A 13,093-nucleotide genomic window follows, 5' to 3' on the forward strand; every position below is an offset into this window, starting at 1 on the left:
GTTCATAGTTCAAGGTCTCACTAAGGCAGAGCCAAGACTATAATCAAATTTGTACAATTTTAACTTAAAAGGTATTTTAGGATCAATTACCATTCCATTCCCCTTCATGGATCACAGCCTTGTCATGGCAAAGGGGCTTGCATAACTCAATGAAGCTACAAGCCATGCCATGCAGGGCCACCCAAGACAGACAGGTCATAGTGGGAAGTTCTGACAAAACACGGACCACTGGAGAAGTGAACGGCAAATCACTCCAGTATTTTTGCCCCAAGAATTCCATGAACAGTATGAAAAGGTAAAATGATACGATGCGAGAAGATGAGTCCCCCAGGTCGGAAGGCGCCCAATATGCCACTGTGGAAGAGTGGAGAAATAGCTCCAGAAGGAATGAAGAGGCTGGGCCAAAGTGGAAACAACACTAGGTTGTAGATGTGTCTGAAAGTACAGTCAGACATGGTGAAAGTAAAGCCTGATGCTGTAAACTGAACAATATTGCATGGGAACCTGGTAGGTTCCTAAATCAAGGATAATTGGACATGGTCAAGCAGGAAAAGGACAGTTTTCATTCCAATCCCAAAGGGCAATGACAAAGAATGTTCAAACTACCACACCACTGCACTCGTTTCACATGCTAGCAAGATTATGCTCAAAATCCTTCAAGCAAGGCTTCAGCAGTATGTGAACCAAGAACTTCTCAATGTATTAGCTGGGTTTAGAAAAGGCAGAGGAGGAACCAGAAATCAAATTGCCAACATCCATTGGGTCATATAAAAAGCAAATGAACTCCAGAAAAACATCTATTTCTGCTTCATCGACTATGTGAAAGTCTTTGACTGTGTGAAGGATCACAACAAACTGTGGAAAATTCACAAAGAGATGGGAATATCAGATGACTTTACTTGTCTCCTGAGAAACCTGTATGTAGGTCAAGAAGCAACAGTTAGAAACAGACATGGAACAACAGACTGGTTCCAAATTGGGAAAGGAGTATTCACCCTGCTTACTTAAAATCATATACGGAGCACATCATATGAAATGCCGGGCTGGATGAATCACAAGCTGGAATCAAGACTGCTAGGAGAAATATCAACAACCTCAGATATGCGGATGATACCACTCTAATGAAAGTGAAGAGAAACTACAGAGCCTCTTGATGAAGGTGAAAGAGAAAAGTGAAAAAGCTGGCTTAAAACTCAACATTCAAAAAACTAAGATGATGGCATCCAGTCCCATCATTCATGGCAAATAGATGGGGAAAAGTGGAAACAGTGACAAATTTTATTTTTTATTTTCTTGAGCTACAAAATCACTGCAGCCACAAAATTAAGACACTTGCTCCTTGGAAGAAAAGCTATGACAATCCTAGACAGCATATTAAACAGAAGAGATATCACTTGACAGACCAAGGTCTGTATAGTCAAAGCTATGGCTTTCCCAACATGTATGGATGTGAGAGTTGGACCATCAAGAAGGCTGAGCACTAAAGAATTGATGCTTTTGAATTGTGGTGTTGGAAAAGACTCTTGAGAGTCCCCTGGACTGCAGGAGATCAAACCAGTCAATCCTAAAGGAAATTAACCCTGAATATTCATTGGAAGGACTGTTGCTAAAGCTCCAATACTTTGGCCACCTGATGTGAAGAACTGACACATTGGAAAAGACCCTGATGCTGGGAAAGACTGAAGGCAGGAGGAGGAGGATTGCGGCAACAAAGGATGAGATGGTTGGATGGCATCACCCATTCAGTGGACATGAACTTGGGCAAACTTCAGGGAAGGCTGGCGTGCTGCAGTGCATAGGGTCGCAAAGAGTTGGCCACGACTTGGCGACTGAACAACAACAAATTTTAAAAAAAAAAACTACAAGGATGGGACAAGGATCAAGATATGCTCATAGTAAATTCCACCCCCCCCCCCCCGCCTTTTTTTTTGAGCATTCAAAATTTGCAGAGTTTATTTGGCTTGGTTATTTTTGTAATATGCATGCAAAGAAAATCAACCAATCCTGTCTAACTAGTTTTTCCACAGAAACATTCAAAGAATGGAAAGGCTGCAAACTGGCAACCTACGAGCTGTGTTTTGCCCACAGACATGTTTTGTCTGGCCTGCACAGTGTTTCTAACAACTGGAATATGTGGCTAACATTTAAAATGGGTAGTGAAGTGAAGTGAAGTGAAGTCGCTCAGTCGTGTCCGACTCTTTGCGACCCCATGGACTGTAGCCTACCAGGCTCCTCCGTCCGTGGGATTCTCCAGGCAAGAATACTGGAGTGGGTTGCCATTTCCTTCTCCAGGAGATCTTCCCAACCCAAGGATCGAACCCGGGTCTCCCCATTGCAGGCAGACACTTTACCATCTGAGCCACCAGGAAAACCTGGGTTTCTAAATTTTGTTGAAATGTCAGAAAACCTGACACAATTAGGTATACATTCTTCAAGGCAAAAACTGAGCTCTGATTAAGCTCTTGGGTAACTTAGACAAATGAGACAAAATTACTGCTTTCAAAGACCTCATGATTTACTATTAGAAGCAATCACAGGAAGAAATTATTGTAGTGTTTTACAGTCATACTATGTGCCAGGCAATGCGTGACGGATATTGTAATAAAAATGAGACTAGGTTAAGATGGAGGAGGGAAGAGGTCATCAACTTTGTTAAAAAGCCTACTGCTTTGGAAAGGCTTCATGAAGGAGGCAGCATTGGAGCCATGTCTTTGAGAGTAAGTTTTTGCTAGGTGACCAGGGCAGAGGAGGACATTTCAGATAAGCAGCAGCATGTTCAAGGTTGCAGGATCATATGCAGCCACCACAGATGAAGCACAAGGCTAACAATAAGGTAGTTTGAAAACCATATCATAGTTTGAAAAGAAATGATATGCTTTGAAAGCATAGCAGCAGCCAGATCGTGAAGAACTCTTGTATGTCATGCCAAGGAATGCAGGTTTCATCCTACACATCAGTATTATTCCCACAGTGCCCCTGAGGAGACTGCTCATGATTAAACCTAGGTGGAACAGAAATAAAAAGGGTAAATATATGCCAGCTGAACCCTACCCCCAACTGCTGTTTCAACTAGAATGAGCCCTACTACTATTCTACACAGTAAAGTCCTATTTATATTTCTTTGGACAAAAAATTATGTTATAAACCAAAAAAAGAAAAAAAATTTTTAAAGCTTAAACATGAGCTATTGAAAAATATTTACCAAGAAATTTAAATAAGATTAGTATTTTGTCAAGATCTCTCTGGTAACAGTTCCAAGAATCGAATAAAGAAGTATGAGAAGGGCTTCCCTGGTAGTCCAGTGGTTAAGAATCCACCTTGCAACGCAGGGGATACCAGTTCAATTCCTGGTCCCTGAAGATCCCACATGCTTCAGGGCAACTAAGCCCATGCACCAGAACTACTGAGCCTGCAATTTGGAGGCCGCAAACTGCAACTACCAAGCCCATGTGCCAAAACTACCGAAGCCCGGGTACCAGAGCCCATGCTCCACAACAAGAGAAGCTATTGCAATGAGAAGCCTGCAAACTGCAATGAGAGAAAGCACACGGGCAACAATGAAGAACCAAGAGCAGCCAATAATAAATAAATAAATATTTTTTTAAAAAGAAGCATGAGAAATGAGAATACTTAACCTCAACTGATCCAAGAAATTATGATTTAAATCTGAGTAGTGGCACAGAGTCGGACACGACTGAAGCTACTTAGCAGCAGCAGCAGCAGCAGCAGTGACAGTAGAGATATTCAAATCTTACTGATATCTACTTTGTAGCAAATAGTCTGCTATATGTTTTGTTCAGGATAAAAAAGATAAATTCAAGAATTATTTAAATAAAAAGAGAGAATGACTGATTAAAATGAGAAGGTTAAGAAGAAAAAGGAATTAAGCTTCATAGGTGACTTGAATAAAAGCACAGACAGATGTGATTTAAGCTTAGATGAAAATCACTATACCTCACCTTCAATAAGCTAAGCACAAACCAGACCAAAAAAGAAATGTTAAGGAGGTGTAATCTAGTCTGAAGCAAAGGTCCCAGAGTATTTGCTAGAGGTATACACAAAATCAGAACCATCCTTGAATGCCACCAGAAACAACAGAAGTTCTTAACTACCAATATCTTAACAATCTCAAAGGTTTTTCTAATGGTCTACTGAAAGATAAAGCTTGGCATTCTTCCTTGGCAATTTGGATAAGATCCAGATAACCAAATGATGATGGAATCAAGAATATTGGAAAGCAAACAAGAATACTGGAAAATAATATTTAAGTCATCACACCTATACAATTGCCAGCTAATATATGGTCAGCAAGTTTATAAACTGTTACATTACACCAAGGATAAGTATGTAACTAGTGGCTCAATTCTGCTCATGACTAGTCTTCAATTATGGATTTCTTAGACTTTTAGAGTTCCAAAGTATTTAAGTGTATAAATTTACCAAGCATGAGAAGCATTCAAATATAAGTTTCTAGGTTTTTCATTGAGTCTAGACTGAAATATTTAGTGCTATTTCCATGAATCTGATTTTATAGCGTAACTATTTTCCCTGATTTTTAAAGGGCAGTGGGAGAGAGAAGAAAAGATTGGAGTGGGAGCCCTTACATTCTTCAAAATGAATCCTATTTTCACAGCTGTTCATGAGAGTCATTCCAACATCTTTGATAAAAATTATAACCAACATTAAATACACAAAACTTTTAAGTTCTTCAGTGAATTGGTCAAAACATTCTCTTTACGAAAAAAGCCTTCATACCTCATTAATTACATTAGACTATAATGCCTAACCCATTAAAGAGCAGATAATGTTAACTACTATTTCCAAGTAGCTGACAATAAGTTATAAAACTCACTCATGCAACATCAGAAAGACCTGGTTATAACTTTAAGTGCATTGCCAAATCTTATATATTAGAAGACATTCTAAGAGAATTGCATGGGCCTATAGCTACATAGTTTAAAAAAAAAAAAAAACACATGAAATTGGTGTCTGACTAAAACAAGAAGAATTAGAAAATATTCTCAAAGTATCTTTATGTGGGCACAGGAAGTGCTTGCATTTACAGAGAGAGAAGAAAAAAAAAATGGGGAATAGAAGAATTACCTGAGGGCAGGAAATTCAGACAAAAGGTCCCTACTCCTGGTGAAAGCAAGTAGTCAGTTGCCAGGGTTTCTTAGACTCCTCTGGGACTCATTTGGGTGATTATGAAATTCACAGCACACCAATCTCCACCACAGCCAGCAGGGATCGCTGCAGGGAATGGGTACACAGGGGACACAGAAGGGAGCAAGTTTAAGGGAAGGAAGAGGAAAGGAATGATATGATAAAAATATTCAGCTGTGAGTCACTTTAAAGAAAATACAGTTGTATTTCACACTGGATTAACTATAGGCAAATGCTGATTAAAATCTAAGATAAATTAATCATTTAGGATTTTCTTCATTCTCTCTACCACTGGTAGCACTACTACTCTATTAAATCAGTATGTTTTTAATTTTATATTAAAAATAATATTTAACAAAAACGAGATAGCTATGCTATACAAACATTACACAAAGACTGAACTAAATAATATTAAATGAAACCAAATAGGATAAGCACTCTAAAAGACAAGCAACCTACAAACTGTCAAAATTTTAACTGCCCGAAGGCCCAGTTAAAACTATAATCCTCATTTCATTTCATAAAGAATACTAAAGAGTAAAGTCACCTATGAAAAATAACCCACAAACATCAAGATTGTAATATCGCTAAAAATGTATCCAGCTTTATAAATACATGGATTTATGACCTATGTGTTCCATGACGGCCGATGTATAAATTTACAATAGTATAAATCTATTTCTCCAGTCAGCTAAAAATGTTTCTGAACAACTACCCTGTACCACAGTACTGTGGCAGATGCTAAAGATACAATGGAGAACCACACAAGCACAGTCACTGCCCTCAGAATTCAAAGCCTATCAGGGTTATTCTGCCCTTAAAGAGATGACAGTGTATGGAACTAATAAACAAGAAGCTTTTGTTCTAAAATAAATAAAAAACAGTAGAGGAAAACACCACAATGTTATAATAACAGTGGCAGAAAAGAAGTCACAGATTCCTCTCTTAATGGTACTTTTGGGTAGAAAAAAGAGTACATACAGCTAAAAGTGTCTTAAAGGATAGACTAATATAGAGGTTCAAAATTTTTATACAACATGCTTTTTGGCTGGGAGAAGTCTCAAAATAAGTCAATGAATTATGAGACAGACCAATAACAAGTATAATGCCTAAAAAAAAATACATCCTGGATCATATTTGCTCAGCTCTTAATTTTGTTTTAATAATTTTGTCTTGATATGATACCTGCTCATATTTCACTCATGGAAATGGTGTCATAAACCTTGTGAAGTGAAGTGAAAGTTGCTCAGTCACGTCTGACTCTTTGCAACCCCATGGACTATACAGTCCATGAAATTCTCCAGGCCAGAATACCGGAGTGGTCAGCCTTTCCCTTCTCCAGGGGATCTTCCCAACCCAGGGATCAAACCCAGGTCTCCCGCATTGCAGGCAGATTCTTTACCAGCTGAGCCACAAGGGAAGCCCCATAAAGCTTGTAACTTACATCTGAGCTAATTAATATCAACTTGTAAATATCAATATTTAATAGAAATATTAAATTACTCATCTTAAGTAACATAGTATGCAAACTTTAAAACCTAAACTGCTAAGAGATCAACTTACTGAGGAAACATTTAGACTGGAAACTGCAGTATTAAGGCAAACTGTAATACTGCAAAAAAAATTATGCAAGTAAAAAGAAATGAATGGAGAAATTGTCCTTTCCAACTTTAAAGAACTGCTGAGTCAAAAGACTGTGTTTTCCGAGTTTCAAAGGACGGTAAGGTCAAATGATTCCCAAGTAATAAACGAATCTCCTAAGGGATATTGCAACAAGATGATAAAATACCATAAAGGAGTAATACAGGAAATGCTGAAAACTCAAAGAAAAGCGAACTGTTAGGTGCAAACTACAGCCTGAACAGGCAGCATAGAATAATCAAATTATGAAGGTGCTGGATCAGTGACTTAACTACTCAACACTACCTGTTAAATCTTAGCAAAGTCTAAAACTGCACTGTTTTAATAACTTCCTTCTAGGTGACCGGAACAAATACCTTCTGATTCTAGAATAACAGTATTACAATATCCAATAAACCACGCATTCAATCTCCTTTTCACCTGAAGTTCTCAAATCAATCTCCTGAAAGTAACTTTTCCAAGAATCAATATCTGGTTGTAGTTGTAAATTAATGTGAAAGAAACAGGCACCTTGCTCAATTTTAGATGCTTCTATGAAGTGTACTTAATAGAAGAAAAGAAAAATCCACCCCCTAAAATTCAACTCACAATTTACTTTTCTGTAATTATCTATTGGCTAAGCCAAAGGATGACCACACACAAAAAACACTGACATCACTGTTGCCAAACTATAAGAGGCACAGTCTAAATTAGCTTACAAATAAAGGGATCTCCATTTATATACTTAATAGACAACCAAATTAAGGTATCCAGAGCCAAACTCCAGATCTTTTTCCATAAACCTGCTCCTTCTGCATATCTTCTCCAACTTAATTAATAGCAACTCCATCTTCTCAGTTGCTTATGTCAAAGTCATCCATGACTGTTCTCCTTCTCAATCCATATTTTATCTATTGGCAAAACCTGTGGCTCTGCCTTCAAAATACATCCAAAACCTGACTATGTATCTCAACAACTTCACGGCATCCACCTAGCTCCATGCCAGTATTTTTTCTCATCTGGCTAGTTAACATTTTTCACTAGGCCCCTGATTCTTCCCCCACCCTCCAATTATTTATTTCCCACTTGGCTGCAGAGTGATCAATGGTTCAAAGCCTTCAAGTGGCTTCCAGTCTCACTCAGGGTAAAAGCCAAAGTCACTACAAGGTCCCACAAGATCTGGCCCTTGATTTCTCTTTGATCTTACCTTCCTCTACTCACCTCAGTCCTCATTCCATTTCACCTATATTGGAGGCATTAATGTATTTGCCAAAAAAACGACAAGCTTCCTCTTCTGGATCTTTGCATTAGTTCGCACTCCCAATTTCAGCTCTCTCCTCAAATAACACCTTCTCAATTAAGCCTTCTCCATAACTGGATTTAAAATTGCAAAGTTTGTCCCCCCACCTCCGTGCACTTCCTACTCCCTTTCTCTTAGTTTTTTCAATAGCAGTGTACTTCACATTTAATTTAAATGTGAAAGTTAATTAATCTAATTACTCTCAGCCTTCTCTGATTAAAATGTAAGCTCCACTAAGGGCAAGGAGTTTGCCCCAACATTATGGACTAGTACCTGGTACAGAGAAGCACTCAGTAAATATACTATGAGGTACTCTAATCTCCCTTCATTTTGCCAGTCAGTCACAAGATCCTGCAAACACTCAACCTTTCCTAATCTCCTTAATAAATATTCCAAATAGTTAATCTTCTCAGGCCACTCTCCCTTTCTACTTATTTCTTCCGCTTTGTTTAGGGAGTATGTCTTGTTGAAACTGTCAAGAAGTTTCTTTTACCTCAATCCTTGGAGCTGGCCAGTATCCAGGCCTTTCCCAAGTCTGTTTCTCTAACCTTCTCATAAATTCTGTGGAATACTGATATCTTTCTACATTATTTTTCTACTTAATCTAATCTGAGCACCTCTATAGACTCTATGTTTCCACCCCAGAGAAATGTTCCTGAACCTTGTATTGCAAATCAAACTCATAACCATGTACCTTTCTTTAGTGATCATGTCCCTCTTTAATCAGGAATTCTTTATTAGCAGTCACCTCCTGGGATGAAATTCAATTTCAATTTCCCTAACACGGCAAATGAGGCCCTCCAAAACCTAATTTTGTTAGGTGCCTACTAAAGACACCAAATAGAGCAACAAGCCTGACTCTAAACAGTTCCCCACATGACCACATCTTTGCTATACAACCCCTTGCCATTGCTAATTGACCCGTGGATAAACAGAACTGGATCAAACAGATTCTCTCTCCCAGAAATCCGAAACTTCAACAGGAAAGACCAGACTGGGAGTTGTGAAAGATCAGACAGCACCCTAAAGTAGTGGTTCTCAACTGAGAGTCGTTGTACCTTCCAGGGGACATCTGGCAACATCTGGGGACCTGCTCTCATTGTCAAGGCTGCAGGAGTGCTACCGGCATCTAGTGGGTGGAAACCAGAGGTGCGGCTCAACATCCTACAATGCGCAGAGCAGCCTTTCACAAAAACAATCGTCTGGTTCAAATGTCAATAGTGCTGAAGTTCAAGTACTCTTCCAACTAGGCCCTAGGCACTGGCTGTTCCAGATTCTGTGACCCACACTAACAGCTTTCTATTACATTTCCTCTTTTAGCCTAAGTGAAACAGAGCAGGTTTTTGTTGTTTGCAGACAATATAATCTTTTTTTTTTTTACAGTTTTTTTAATTGGAGTATAATTGCTCTACAATGTTGTGTTAGTTTCTGTTGACCAATGAAGTGAATCAGCTATGTGTGGGTGCTAACGTGCTTCAGTCGTGCCTGACTCTTTGTGACCCCATGGTCTGCAGCCCTCCTGGCTCAGCTGTCCATGGGATCCTCCAAGCAAGAATACTGGAGTAGGTTGCAACCTCTCCTGCACTGGCAGGTGGGTTCTTTACCACTAGCACTACCTGGAATCAGTTACATGTATACACATATCCCCTCCCTCTTGAAACTTCCTCCCACCCCTCCCCTCTTCGTCATTACCTGAGGACCAAGCGAAGCTCCCTGTGCTATACAGTATGTTCCCACTAGCTGCCTATTTAACACATGGTAGTATATTTATGACAGACAATATAATCTTAATTAGCCCAGTATCCTAGTCCAATAATCTGATACACATGTGTATACTTTAAATCAGTTTCTCAACCTCAAAATTATTGACATGTAGGTCAAATAATTCTTTTTGTGAGAGAGCATGCTGTCCACTATAGGATGTTTAGCAGCATTCTTGGCCTCTACCTGCTAGTTACAACCCCAGACCCAACTCTGCCGAGTCATGACAATCAAAACTGTCTCCAGACATTGCCAAATATCCTCTGAGGGGTCAAACACCCCTGTTTCATAACCACTGCTTAAAACCATACAAAGACTGTATTTAGGTGTAGTGTATGTCTTTGCAACACCCACTTGTACCTCCAGCATAATATGCCTTGAGCCAAAGGGGGAGCATTTGTATCTGAATCTTCCCCATCTCTTTTTATGTCCTGGCTTAAATGTACCCCATCTTCAAGCTTTTACTCCCTGCCCTTCACCTTTGCTGGAGCACATATGTACACATACCACAGTAACAGGTAATGAGGACTTGAGCTGAAAGGTAAGCTCCTGCTTTTATTTTCTTTCTTACACTTGTTCTAACTTTTCTTTAGAGCTTTCCATTTCCTTGTGAAAAAATACTCTCCTAGAGAACTCTGCAAAACATATTCTGTGACAGTTATAGTATGAAAGATCAGGGTAAAATCCCCTTCAAAGGCTTTTCCTGTTTCACTTCTATTAAAGTGTAACTACTCTGTAACTAATCTGCACATGTGTGCACACAAACATACACACACTCACTCACTCACTTGTCCTCTTCAGTTTCAGATCTGTTTCAAGTATACAAACTTTTTATTAACAATTAAAGAGATGCTTGGAATACAAACTAAACAACTAGATAGGGAATAAGTATACAGATTTACACTTCTCAAATAGTTCATCATTTGCTTTAAGCATTTGTTAATCTCTAAAGAATAATTCTCTTATCAGTTCAGTTCAGTTCAGTCGCTCAGTCGTGTCCGACTCTTTGCAACCCCATGGACTGCAGTGTGTACGACTCTTTGCAACCCCAAGGACTGTAGCACACCAGGCTTCCTGTTCTTTCACCAACTCCCAGATCTTGCTTAAACTCACGTCCATCGAGTCGGTGATGTCATCCAACCATCTCATCCTCTGTTGTCCCCTTCTCCTCCTGCCTTCAATCTTTCCCAGCATCAGGGTCTTTTCCAAGGAGTCAGTTCTTTGCATCAGGTGCCAAATTACAGCTTCAACTTCAGTATCAGTCCTTCCAATGAATATTCAGGACTGATTACATTTAGGATTGACTGGTTTAATCTCCTTGCTGTCCAAGGGACTCTCAAGAGTCTTCTCCAACACCATAGTTCAAAAGCATCAATTCTTCGGTTCTCAGCTTTCTTAAGCCCTTGTATCTGAATAACACTGCTTTTAATCTTACAATTTCACCACACTTCAACCTCCAAGCTCGGAGTAAGCACTCTTTTTCTCCTGTTTGTTCCTACATTGTCTTCTTTATCTCTTAGATAAAGTGTCATTTTCATAGTCCTTTCTTTCCAGGATACCAAAGGTACCATATTTATTCAATTATTCAGTTGTCCATTATTTCCTAAAACCACAGGAAAATTGGCCATGCCCAATATCTGTGATAATATTGGTGGCTTAAAAAAAAAAAAAAAAAGCAGTATGAAGCACAGTCAATTCATTGTTGCCATTCATGCATTCATTCAAAAAATAGTCATTGAGTACCTACATTATTCTAGACTCAAAAAAAAAAAAAACCTGCTCTCTTGGAGTTTACACTCAGTACAGAAGACAAATGAACTGCAAATAAACAAGTACATCTTATTACAGATGAGAATGAGTGCTACAGAGAAAAGAGTGGTCAGGTAAGCCCTCCATTAACAAACTATCATGAGTTCGATTCACTAGTCATAAGAAATGTCTATTATCAGAAGATAATATGTTCTGAGTATTTCCAATCAAAATGTGTTCCAGATGGTTAGATCAGTATAGTGACATCTTTATTACTGAATAATCTATAAAATTAGGTTTGACCTAGATAATTTCAGAAGTTCATCACTACCTGAGTAACAGTAAATTATCACAACACCCACCTTGTTTCTTCTATTGTCATCCTTTATATTTATAAATAACTGTATTGTTCTTAGGAGATGACAGCAACAGTAAGGTTAATAACAGTAAGGTTAATAACAGCAGTAAGGTTAATATCTTAACCAAGAGGATGAATTAGATACTCTTCAGTCACTTGACTTAAGGAAGTTTTGAAACATGAATTAACTGAAAACTTAAGTGCTTCAAAAACACATTTCAAAAAAATCATTAGTTAACAGTGCAGTTATTAGAAATCATACAGATTAAAAAAGTAATCCTCTATATGCATAACTGACTCACTATGTTGTATACCTGAAACTGCTGCTGCTGCTGCTGCTAAGTCACTTCAGTCATGTCCGACTCTGTGCGACCCCATAGACGGCAGCCCACCAGGCTCCCCCGTCCCTGGGATTCTCCAGGCAAGAACACTGGAGTGGGTTGCCATTTCCTTCTCCAATGCATGAAAGTGAAAAGTGAAAGTGAAGCTGCTCAGTCGTGTCCGACTCTTAGCGACCCCATGGACTGAAGCCTACCAGGCTCCTCCATCCATGGGATTTTCCAGGCAAGAGTACTGGAGTGGGGTGCCATTGCCTTCTCCGATACCTGAAACTAACACATGGTAAATCTATACTCTATTATAAAAAAAAAAAAAAAAGAGTAATTCTCAAGGTTCAATTCTGAATATGTCTGTTTTGTGAAGTAAACCATTACCTTTAACAACTGATTCGTAAGAGTCCTCATCAACGGGAGTTCTATAAGATAATTAAACTCTAATGTCCTAAGGTTCTTAATGACTGAACAAACTTTTCTCCTGTGCATCTAAAATGGAACTAGCTATGTAAATACTGTCATCCTCGGGAGAGTGAGAAAATAGAAATTCAAATCATTTTCTGTAGGTGCAAATTTTCTTGTGAACTGAGTATGAGAAAGGCTGGAGGACATCTGACAAGTCAGATCTTACTTAATCATACAAAATAATGATAACATCTTCCAAAATGAAGTAATTCATTATTGGATCATATGGACAATTTCAAAAGAAAATTTCCAATTAGTGATACCATTAAGAAATGTATAATCATCAGTGTTTCTATACTTGGTTACTTTAAAAAAATACCTTTATCTTATTCAATGTTATAAGTG

The 13,093-nt window shown here is 38.6% G+C and overlaps 1 protein-coding gene across 3 annotated transcripts in view; it reads right to left on the reverse strand.

Annotated features, from left to right (window-relative positions):
* BLTP3B (bridge-like lipid transfer protein family member 3B) overlaps positions 1 to 13,093 on the reverse strand; it is a 93,694-nt gene that overhangs the window by 79,208 nt on the left and 1,393 nt on the right. Inside the window, exon 2 of one of the 3 annotated variants that reach the window (XM_019961144.2) lies at positions 5,104 to 5,250. The exons of the other annotated variants lie outside the window; for them this stretch is intronic. The gene's annotated coding sequence lies outside the window, so the exon portion shown is untranslated. The remainder of the gene's footprint in view (positions 1 to 5,103; positions 5,251 to 13,093) is intronic. 3 annotated transcript variants of the gene reach the window in all.

Source organism: Bos indicus, chromosome 5 (genome assembly GCF_029378745.1).
Source record: "Bos indicus isolate NIAB-ARS_2022 breed Sahiwal x Tharparkar chromosome 5, NIAB-ARS_B.indTharparkar_mat_pri_1.0, whole genome shotgun sequence".
NCBI classification, from domain to species: Eukaryota; Metazoa; Chordata; class Mammalia; order Artiodactyla; family Bovidae; genus Bos; species Bos indicus.